This window comes from Passer domesticus, chromosome 13, assembly GCF_036417665.1.
Source record: "Passer domesticus isolate bPasDom1 chromosome 13, bPasDom1.hap1, whole genome shotgun sequence".
NCBI lineage: Eukaryota > Metazoa > Chordata > Aves > Passeriformes > Passeridae > Passer > Passer domesticus.
The window spans coordinates 20,505,166-20,515,985 of record NC_087486.1 but is presented as its reverse complement, the minus strand read 5'-3'; the positions used below and the strand labels follow the sequence as shown (position 1 = coordinate 20,515,985).

Below are 10,820 nucleotides of genomic sequence, written 5' to 3'. Positions count from 1 at the left end.
ACACTGGGAACTCAATGTCCTGATGGTGCTGCTGGACAAGAAAGCTGGAGGTGCCTCCCAAACAGAACTGTTCGCATTCCCCAAGTCTTTCAGCCTTGCTCAATGAATAAGCAGCTTTAAAAAAAAAATCTCTTTTTTTATCCTTCTTGTATGAAGTTTTGATTAGAAAGAGATTTTATTTTTTACAGTTATATTTAGCAAATACATTAAATAGCAGATGCTTTTAAGATGCCACATTCTGGAACTGCAGCAAATTCCTCCCTGACTGACATTCATGACTGCCTGCTCTCAGGGAGGAATCAGAAGGGCCTGTCCAGAGGGTGAGAGCAGATTTATGCCCTCTTCTCCAGGATCTGCTTTCCAGCTTTTTTAATGGAATGATCCAGGTTTTCATTGGCATCTGTGGAGAAAGAGAGAAAAGTCAACTAAGGGACCACAAAGAGCTGTTGTAAATTTCTTTCAAGAAGTGTTTTTGAACACAAATGAAAGAGTGTGAGGGCCAGGAAGAAACTGAACATTCTCTATTGAAAAAGATTGGTTATTACAGACTGATCTTCAGAGAGCCAATGCCCAACTGGTCAGTACTTCCCAAAGAGTCCAAGTCCCTCATTTCTATCAGCTACTTGTCGGGAGTATATACATGAAATATAGATATTATATTCCTCAACAAAGAATCCTGGCAGTTGGCTTTAGCTATGAAGCGAAGAGACTCTTTTCAACAGGTTCCAGCTCTGCTGCTTGTTTCAGTTAAAAACAGAGCCAAACTCTTCTGTTGGTCACATCAAACCAACATAAGTTTCAGGAATCTGTGAAAGACCTAAGAGTGTCAACATTATTTCATTTTATAATATTTACAGTCTTTTAATTTAGCCATGGGATAATTAGGCCATCACTGACTATATCAAATAACTGGAAAAAGCACTGGAAAAGAAGTTTTATTACAACTAAGTTTTAAAAAATATTGAATGAATTTCATCAAGAAAACCATGCAGTAAGAATACAGTAATTTAAACATCTCAAAGCTCTTTGATGATGGAGCCCTGAACCCCAGTCATGTGCAGTGCAGCCTCAGCTCTCCATTTGAGGCCAGAGAACTGCCAAGGCTCAGGGCTGGGATGAGCCTTTGTCCAAAAGCGGCTCCAAGACTGATTTGGAATCAATCCAGAGCAGGGCTCACACAAAGAGCAAAGTCTCAAGGCCAAAGCCAAACCTTCATCATGTTGGATTTGTTTTAACACTGATCTGGAGCAAATTTGCTTCCCCTGCAACACCACTGTTACCAGGAATATTTACATGAGCTACTAAATAAGCACTGTCCTGTCCTGTCCTGAGCTGTGCTGCCCAAATACTGTTGAGAATTTGCTCTGCCCCTACCCTGTGCCCCTTGGGCTGCTCTTGGCCAGGCAGCCTCAGAGGAAGCCAGCACTGGCTGCAGCCCCAGCGGGGCCCCAGGACAAGGCCCAGTAATTAAGAGGCCAATGGAAGCACTGGGCAGCAGCAGAACCCTCAGCAGACTTATTTGGAAAAGCATGGACTGGCCACAACGCCACAGCAGCATGATTCCCAGTCAGGCTACCAGTGCCAAGAGCAGAATTATAAGAAAACTGTGGAGAAAAATCAACAACTGACCGTCTGAGCTCGTACAGCTTGCGAATGCCAAGATAGCAGCCTATCAGCACAAGTGGCACAGTGAACACTGTCACCACCGTGCCTATCATGCAAGACCTGCGCACATCCTGGGGACAAATAGCTCTTGGGAGGCACACTGGATCTGGGGCATATATTCCTGTTTCATTGATAACGTCTGTGGGAGCAATGGGGAGCGTGAGCTCGTGCTGTGCTGCACTGCTGAGCTGGCAGCATGGTGGATACGGGCAGTACGTCCTCTGTTTCCCCCAGAGCTGGGGCCTGCAGGCACCTTGCCGGCCCTTGGCACAGGCTGTGCCAGCCAACAAAGCCCAGCAGGCCGGGAGGAGAGCCCGGGGGCAGCTGCTTGGGCAGTGGCTGCTGCCAGGGACACAGGCCAAAGCCATCCCTGAGCAGCCACTGCCACCCCTGGCCCTCCCTGCCCCGTGACAGCTCCCCCATCCCCAGGGGACAGGCTCAGACCCCGTCAGGAGGCATGGGAGCCTTGCACTCCCCCTCTGCCCTTTCCCCACCATGGCCACCCTGTGCAGCTGCTCCCAGGTTTTGGGACGTGTCTCCCATGGAAGGAGCCCAGCAGGAATGCTGAGCCTGGCTGAGCCTGGCACAGCAATCACCTTCTGTGGCACTGTCTGGCATCTCCTCCCTTTGTGCATCGGTGGCTGGCACTGAGCCATCGCTTCCTCCAGGAAGTGCTGCCTTCCGCAAAGGTTTTTGGTCCACGTCTGGAGAAAGGAAAAAGGACAGCTGGATCTGGTGGAACCATTCCCCATTAGGGTGGTGGCATCTTCAGGAAACAGTACTTGTCAAAGATATGGATAAGTATCAGGGAAAGGCCAAGGCCCTTGGGGCTGCTCCAGGGCCCTCCCTTCTCCAAATAGTTGCCTTTCCAGATCTACCCAGAGACCAGGAAATTGCAGGGGATCTCAGGGTGGGCATGCCCTTTGGTGCAGTTTGGGCTGCCTGTCAGCTGATGCCAAATGCCTTCCTGCAGAGGCTGGGCAGATGCTGCAGCCAGGCCAGGCTGGGAAGCAGCCCTGCAGGGTGTCAAAGCAGCAGGAGCGGGGCAGCAAGGCTGCCATGGATCCCTTCCCACTGTGCCAGGAACGGCGTGTCCAGATGTGCAGCCAAAGCCCCCGGCTGCTGAGTCCCAGGGGAAGGCTGAAGAAAATGTACCCACCCTGTTGTCTCTCCAGTTCAGTCAAGATTTGGTCTGCTTGTTTGGATTCCTCCAGGGACTTACTCTGTTTGGTAGTATTTTTCCTCCCTCTCAGAGGACCTTAAGAGAAAGTATTTCCATTTCTCCAGAAATGGATTCCACAGAACCAGGGCTCAGCCTGAGGCATCAGCAGGGAAACACTACTCACCCCTGCGATGGGAGCTGGGCTTGTGTGCAGCAACCAGCCCTGGAGCTTGAAAAGTCCTCCCTGCAGACACATCCGTAACTCAACAGCCACAGAAGCTCCTGTCACCTGGTTCCTGACAGTTTGTCAATCATTATTCTCTGAGGGGAAGTTGAGAACTTACCTGCAGAGGCTCCCAAGGGTTCCAAACCAACTTTCATCCCAGCTGCTGGAGAACCTATTTCAGCACCCTCACCTAGAAAGGGAGCAGAGATCAGAACCCATTTCCATGGTGTGCTGGGGTCCCCCTCTGCCTTTGGGAACTGGGCAATGCAAGCGGGTTGGGTAAGGCTGTGGGAGCCAGATGTCAATGGACAAGGCCAACGCTGCACAGGGGCCTGGGGAGCTCTGGACTGGTTCCTTGTCACTCTCCACCCACTTTGCAGGCCCTGTGAAACATCCCTGGAGGGGCAGGCACTGACACAAAGCAGTAGAGAGGGCAGCTGAAGCCTCAGCAGGGCTCAGGCCCAGAGGCACAGCAATTACCTCCTGGGCCTGTGCCTGGCATCGCCTCCCTTCCTGCAGCAGAGGCTGGCAATGAGCCACTGCTTCCTCCAGGAAACTCAGTCTTCAGCAGAGCCTTTTGTTTCATCTCTGCAGAAAGAAAAAGGAACAGTTGGATTAGGTGCAGATGTTCCCCTTTCTGGGAGTTGGAATCTTCAGGAGACAATACTGGTCAAACTGATGGATAAGGATCTGGAAATCATAAAAACTTTTGGGATTGGACAGGGCACTCTCTTGTCCAAACAGCTGCCATTCCTGATCTGCCTGGTGACCGGGAATTTGCAGGGCATCTCAACCCAATGGTGCAGTTTGGGCAGCCTGTCAGCTGATGCCAAATGCCTTCCTGCAGGGGCTGGGCAGAAGCTGCAGCCAGGCCAGGCTGGGAAACAGCCCTGAAGGGCATGAAAGCAGCAGCAGCAGCAGTGGGGCAGCTGTGCCGGGCACGGCGTGTCCAGATGTGCAGCCAGAGCCCCCGGCTGCTGAGTCCAAGGGGAAGCATGAAGGAAATGCACCCACCACTACGTCTCTCCAGGTCACTCAGCATCTTGTCCAGAAGTCTGGCTCCCTCCAGCGACTTGCTGTCTCCTGCGTCTTGGTTCTTCCATCTAGGAAGACCTTAATGGAGAGTGATTGAATTTCTCCTTCAGGCCCGAGTGGCAGTGAGGGCACCTTTGTGATTGGTGCCCTCCAAGGCACTCCCTCATCTCTGCCTTCCACTCAGGGGCAGGGGGAGGATGTGCCTGCAGTGGCCCCACACTGGGATGGAAGGAGCCCCTTGCGGGGCAGTCGGGGCAGAAAGGACTCCCTGGAGCTGCCAGCAGCTCTAAAGCCAGCCCCAGGCAGGGCCAGGGCTTGGCAGTGGCAGCAGGAGCAGCTCAGGCTCCCTGGGGCTGGCAAAGGAGCTGCCAAAGGCTCAGCCCCAGGGCAGGGCCCTGGGCCTGGCCCCTTCCCTCTCTGCCCTTCTCCCTGGCTGCACAGAGCACATGGAAGGACACACTGTCATTGCACACAAGAGGAAGATGGACAGCTAAATGCTCCCACTCACAGCAATCCTGTGGGATCCTTCAGAGCTCCAGAATGGAGCAGGGCAAGATTTCTTGAACGGATCAACCTTCAGAGGAACTTAAGGGAAATGCCACTTGACTGAGCTCTTGCCACATTGACACTGATTATTCTGTCAGGAAATGTACATTGAGAACTTGCCTCCAACATCTGGCAAGGACTTCAAACCACCATTCACCAGTGTTTCCAAGTAATCTAAGCCGTGATCCCAATCTATAAGGGAGCAGAGATCAGAACCATTTCCATGGTGTGCTGGGATCCCTTTCTGCCTTAAGGAATGGGGCACTGCAAGGGGGTTGGGTAAGGCTGTGGGAGCCTGTGGCTCCTGGTCACTCTCCACACTCTTCCCATGCCTTTTGCAACATCCCTGGAGGAGCTGCTGGAGCAGCTCAGGGTCCTGGTCCTCCCTCATTCCTACACAGGAACCCCTCACTAAATGCTTGGGGAAAACTGCAGCAGGCAGTGCCACAACTATCCCTCCCAACCTTTGTCCCTCCCTCCTGCTTGCCCACCTGCTCATGGAACAGCTCCCACAGCCCAAGGGCACATATCCGAGCTCTCTCAGGACACACTGGAGCCTTGCTCCCCTCCTCTGCCCTTTTCTCATCATGGGTACCCCGTGCAGTCGCTCCAAGGTTTCAGGAAGTGTCTCCCATGGAGGGAGTCCAGCAGGACTGCTCAGTACCCAAGTGCCCTGAGCCTGCTCGGGATAATTCCCCTGGGCTGTGTCTGTCTTGTCCGGGCTGTGCCTGCACTGCCAGGCAGCACAGATGGTAGGCAGCTCAAGCCTCAGCAGGGCTCAGGCCCAGAGGCACAGCAATTACCTCCTGGGCCTGTGCCTGGCATGGCCTCCCTTCCTTCAGGAAATGCCACCTTCCACAGAGCCTCTCTGTCCATCCCTTGAGAAAGGAAGAGGCACAGCTGGATCAGATGGAATCATTATGCACCGGGGAGGTGGCCTCTTCAGGAGGCAACACACGTCCCAGTCATGGAGAAGGATCAGGAAAATCCTGATCCCTCCAATGCCTTGGGGCTGGCTATGGCCCTCCCCCTCCAAGCAGCCACCCCTCCGGATGGGCCTGGGAATTGGGAAATTGCAGAGGATTTCAGGCCAGTGGTGCAGTTTGGGCTGCCTGTCAGCTGATGCCAAATGCCTTCCTGCAGAGGCTGGGCAGAAGCTGCAGCCAGGCCAGGCTGGGAAACAGCCCTGCAGGGCGTGAAAGCAGCAGCGGGGCAGCGAGGCTGCCATGGATCCCTTCCCACTGTGCCAGGCACGGCATGTCCAGATGTGCAGCCAAAGCCCCTGGCTGCTGAGTCCCAGGGGAAGGCAGAAGGAAATGGAAATGCTTTCACCATGCCCTTTGTGCAGTTCTGTCACGATTTGTTTCAGGATGTTGTTTGGCTCGTGGGGTTTCTTCTGTCCTTTGCCTTTGTTCTTCCCTCTCAGAGGACCTTAAGAGAAAGTAGTTCTGTTTCCCAGGAGTGGATCCCACAAAAGCAGGGCTCATCCTGTGGGGTCAGAAGGAGCACACTACTCACCCCTGTCATGGGAGCCGGGCTTCCGTATAGGAGTCAGCAAAGGAGCAGGAAAAGTCCTCTCTGCAGACACATCTGCAACACAAGAGACACAGAAGCTTCTGTCACCAGCTTCCTCACAGGTTGTCAACAATTATTCCTTGGTGGCACACTGAGAACATACCTGCAGGAGACTCCAAGGGCTTCAAAACTTTATGCAGCCAAGCTAATGGAGAAGCCTTCCGAGCAACCTTTAGCTAGATCGGAGCACAGATGAGAACATTTTTCAGGGTGTGCTGGGATCCCCTTCTGCCTCAGGGAACTGGGCACTGCAAGGGGGCCGGGTAAGGCCGTGCGAGCCGGATATGAATGGACATGGCCAAAGCTGCACAGGGGCCTTAGGAACTCTGGGCTGGCTCCTGGTGCCTCTTTCCCTGCCCTTTGCAACATCCCTGGAGGGGCTGCTGGAGCAGCCCAGGGCCCTGGAGCTCTCTCCCACTCCCACACCTGAAATTCTTGCTAAAGCACTGGGGAAAACTGCAGCAGGCAGTGCCACAACTAACCCTCTATCCCTCCATCCCTCCGGCCTCTTTCTCCCTCCCTTTCTATCTTCTTCTGTCTCTCCATCTCTCTTTTTCCCTTGGGACAAATCCTATAGCCCAAGGGCACATAGTCAAGCTCTCTCAGGACACACTGGAGCCTTGCTCTCCCCCTCGGCCCTTTCCCCACCATGGGCACCCCATGCAGTCGCTCCCAGGTTTCAGGAAGTGTCTCCCACAGAGGGACCCCAGCAGGACTGCTCAGTACCCGAGTGCCCTGAGCCTGCTCAGGATAATTCCCCTGGGCTGTGCCGCTCTAGTCCAGGCTGTCCCTGCACTGCCAGGCAGCAGAGAGAGCAGCTCAAGCCTCAGCAGGGCTCAGGCCCAGAGGCACAGCAATTACCTCCTGTGCCTGTGCCTGGCATCGCCTCTCTTCCTACAGCAAAGGTTGGCACGGAACCGCTGCTTCCTCCAGGAAATGCCGCCTTATGCCCAGCCTCTCCATCCACTTCTGGAGAGAGGAAGAGGGACAGCTGGATCAGGTGGGGCTGTTCCCCACTGGGGAGGTGGCGCCTTTAGGAGGGAATGCTTGTCAAAGACATGGCTAAGAATCAGGAAATCCCTATAAACATTTTGGGAAGGCCAGGGCCCTCCCTTCTCCAAACTGGTGCCCTTTCTGTTCTACTCGGCGACTGGAAAACTGCAGGGGATCTCAGGCCTGTGGTGCAATTAGGCGGCCTGTCAGCTGATGCCAAATGCCTTCCTGCAGGGGCTGGGCAGAAGCTGCAGCCAGGCCAGGCTGGGAAACAGCTCTGCAGGGTGTGAAAGCAGCAGCAGGGCAGCGAGGCTGCCATGGATCCCTTCCCACTGTGCCAGGCACGGCATGTCCAGACGTGCAGCCAAAGCCCCCAGATGCTGAGACCCAGGGGAAGCATGAGAGAAATGCACCCACCTTCTCCTGCCTGCTGCATTTCCTTCAGCATTTGCCTCATGTTTTCGGATGGATCATGGGGTTTCTGGTGTCCTGTAGCTAGGTCCTTCCCCCTCGGAGGACCTTCGAGCAACAGAATTCCATTTCCCAGGAACGGATCCCACAAAAGCAGGGCTCAGCCTGTGGGGTCATCAGGGACACACTACTCACCTCTGCGATGGTTGCCAGGCTTCTGTGTAGGAATCAGCAAAGGAGCTGGAGAAGTCCTCCCTGCAGACACACCTGTAACACAACAGCCACAGAAGCTTCTGCCATCTCTGCTGATCTGCACAGGCACCACTGAGCCGCAGGAGGTGTGAGGGGATCGTGCAGGGCGAGGGCACACACGTGCATGGTTCTGTGCTGGCACCTGCAGCGATGCCCCTCTGGCCCAGCTTTGGGCTCTGAGCTGGCAGCTCTCCCAGGGGAAAGGCCTTGACCTACCCTCAGCATCTCCCAGAGGCTCTGTCCTGGACATGGCTTGGGAAGCTGCACCACCTTCACCAGCAGGTTCAGCTGCAAAGAAAGGCAGGACAGAAGACCTGTAAATCCACCAACAGAAACACCAGCCAAACCTCACTAAAAAGTCACCACTACTCCTTGAAGTAAAATAGAATGATGCATGTTAATACCTAAGCTTGTAAGCTGTAAAACCCATTGTTATGAGAAGTAAAATATTTTATTTTAAACTGTATTATTCATGAGGTTGTTTTAAGTGAACTGAATATTTAGAGTGTGATATGCAAATTTATTTCAAAAAATAAAATATTTTAGTGCTTTTGTTATAACAGAGAAAAGAAATAGAAGTAAAAGCTAATGAAACACTGTAAAGAATATATTAGAACAATATGACTCGTGAAAAATTGGAAAAAAATTAAGTATATAAGATACAAACCAGATTTACGTTCCAAGAAACACTAAAAGTAACATTAAATCAGATAGGATATAACAAAAGCCGTTAGATATTTAATAAGGATCAAATTAAAATAAAGGAAAAAAGCCAAGTATAGCTGAAAGAAAGAGAAGTGTACAGACTAATTACAACTTTAGAGCTAAAATGTCAAAGAAATAAAACTATAACAATTAGAAATAAGCAGATGCTATCCTAAATCCTGAAAAACAATTTAAAAGGCTCTTATAAATCTTATGAAGTAAATACTGAGAATGAGACGAATGACATCAGTGACTAGATCCCAAGGTGTAAGCTCTGCTACCAAGAAGATACACATCTTGGCCCTTTGGCTGCAACCCGAAGGGGATTTGAGAGAGCTAGAGAGTTAAAACTGCAGAGGATTATTGTCACTGTATTAGTCATCCAAGCCTAAAAAGAATGAGCCATATGCACACTCCCAAGTTAGTGTAGTACACTATAATTTTAACAAATTCAGAATGTGCACTATGAGTAGTAAAAGACACTGGAATAAAGAAAATGTGAAATATAGCAAAAAGAATAAAATGGCAAAATTTGTAAGCAATATATTAGAACTTTTTTGTTCTGGAAGAGATAGAGAAGAAATAAATCCTGAGAGTAGAATAAAGCAAATTTCTCAAGCATTAGAAAACAAGAACATGAGACAGTTATAAAGACACATTTTAGCAGGCAACATAAAAAAACATGAAAAACTTATTTTACAAATATTACCAGCCTTGAATGACTATGGAGTCAAAATATATCTAAATTACAATAAGCACATGCATTGATATAAAAAAATATAATTGACAATCCAAAGAAAAGAAATTAAAGATTTAAAATAATCTACCTAATGAGAAGAGCTGTTAATTTTATACCCTGACTAGTAGTATGAAAGTGTACTTGTTAAGTTTTATAAATACTAAACATAAAATTAGAAAATAAGTAAGCTTTGTCAAAGTGTATCCTAAAAGTACAAATTTAATAAATTAGTAGAGAAAGGGAGGGATTCTGATAGATTGTATGCACAAATTCATGCTGAGACTACAGTAATCTTGCCTAATGAAAATCCTAGCATAACAAAGGAGGGTTCAGGGCAATCAACATGCACCAAAATCCTAGCCTGAATATTTGTCCCCAGAAATGCTGATTCCAGAAGATTATTTCTCTGACCAAACCTCAGCAATGTGCATTCGATTTGCATCATCTATAAGATAAATGTGTGCCTCCTAGAATGCATATTGCAGGAGATTTTCCTCTAACAAAGTGAATTTTTTACCAGTTTTGGGGAAACTCTCAGCAAGAGCTGCAGCAAGAAAGGAAAAAATACATGAATATGCAAAAAGGATAAAAACAACCATAAGAAAGCAGAAAAACTCCTGCCCTCCACACCGCTTGGAGCTTGGAAATGGACAAAAAAGACTTTGAGAGAGCTGTCCCTTCGTGATGCAGAGGGGAGAGAAATGCCCCACCTGTCTCACATGACGCTGTTAGCCTGGTTCAGGGCCAATCTGATATTTGCTTCTAGATTTTCTATGACTGAATTTAATTATGGAATACATTCTCCTTATTAATCAAAAAAAGCTAATTCATTTAAAACATGCGGGACTCCTGGGACCCTCATCAGGCACCCCAAAATATCCCTTTGTGTTTCTTCAGGTCCAGGCCCAGATGATCCCACAGAAGGAAATGTGCCCTCAGCCCAGGGATGCTCAGCATGGGCTCCCCCATCCCCTCGGGGCCCGGCCGCTGGGCACAGCAGCCCCTGCCTGGCTCCTGCCTGCCCACACCGTGGCCATCCATGGCTGCTCCTGGGCACGGAGCTCAGCCAGTGCTGCTGCCGGGTGGGCTTTGCTGCTGCTACCACCCGGACATAACTGTGAAAACTCCAACTCTTTATTTGAATATAAAATGTGGGCCACGCCCTGCCCTGCCAGGCAAGGGCTGCACACCTTCAGTCCTGGCCGGGGAACAGGACCAGGGGGCTCGGGGGCAGAGGTTCTCGTTGAGGAGCGGTGCGTTTTGGGATGGCCTCGTGACACTGCTGCAGCCATGGCAGGGCAGATAGGGGCAGAAGTGGAGAGCTGAGGTCATGGCTCAAATTCTCGCTGCCTGCGTTGTTAGGCTGGTCTTCTGGAGATGGAGAGGAGCACCTGTGAAGAGAGGAGGTGGCTGAGGCCCCAGCTGCCAGTGGCACACAGGGACCCTCCTGCACAGCTGGGCCCAGTCCTGGCCTCCACGGCTGCTCCTGGACATGGAGCTCAGCCAGTGCT

The 10,820-nt window shown here is 50.9% G+C and overlaps 1 long non-coding RNA gene across 3 annotated transcripts; it reads right to left on the bottom strand.

Moving 5' to 3' along the window:
* Positions 1 to 238: 238 nt before the first annotated feature.
* Positions 239 to 4,291, bottom strand: LOC135280279 (uncharacterized). Of its 3 annotated transcripts, none has more exons than XR_010347299.1 (6): positions 4,068 to 4,291; positions 3,534 to 3,641; positions 3,012 to 3,243; positions 2,825 to 2,923; positions 2,262 to 2,369; positions 239 to 400 (listed from the first exon to the last, which is right to left on the bottom strand). It is a non-coding gene; the product is annotated as an uncharacterized LOC135280279 (long non-coding RNA). The 3 variants fall into 3 exon arrangements; XR_010347300.1 differs by lacking the exon at positions 239 to 400 and adding an exon at positions 1,754 to 1,804; XR_010347301.1 differs by lacking the exon at positions 2,825 to 2,923.
* Positions 4,292 to 10,820: the final 6,529 nt, after the last annotated feature.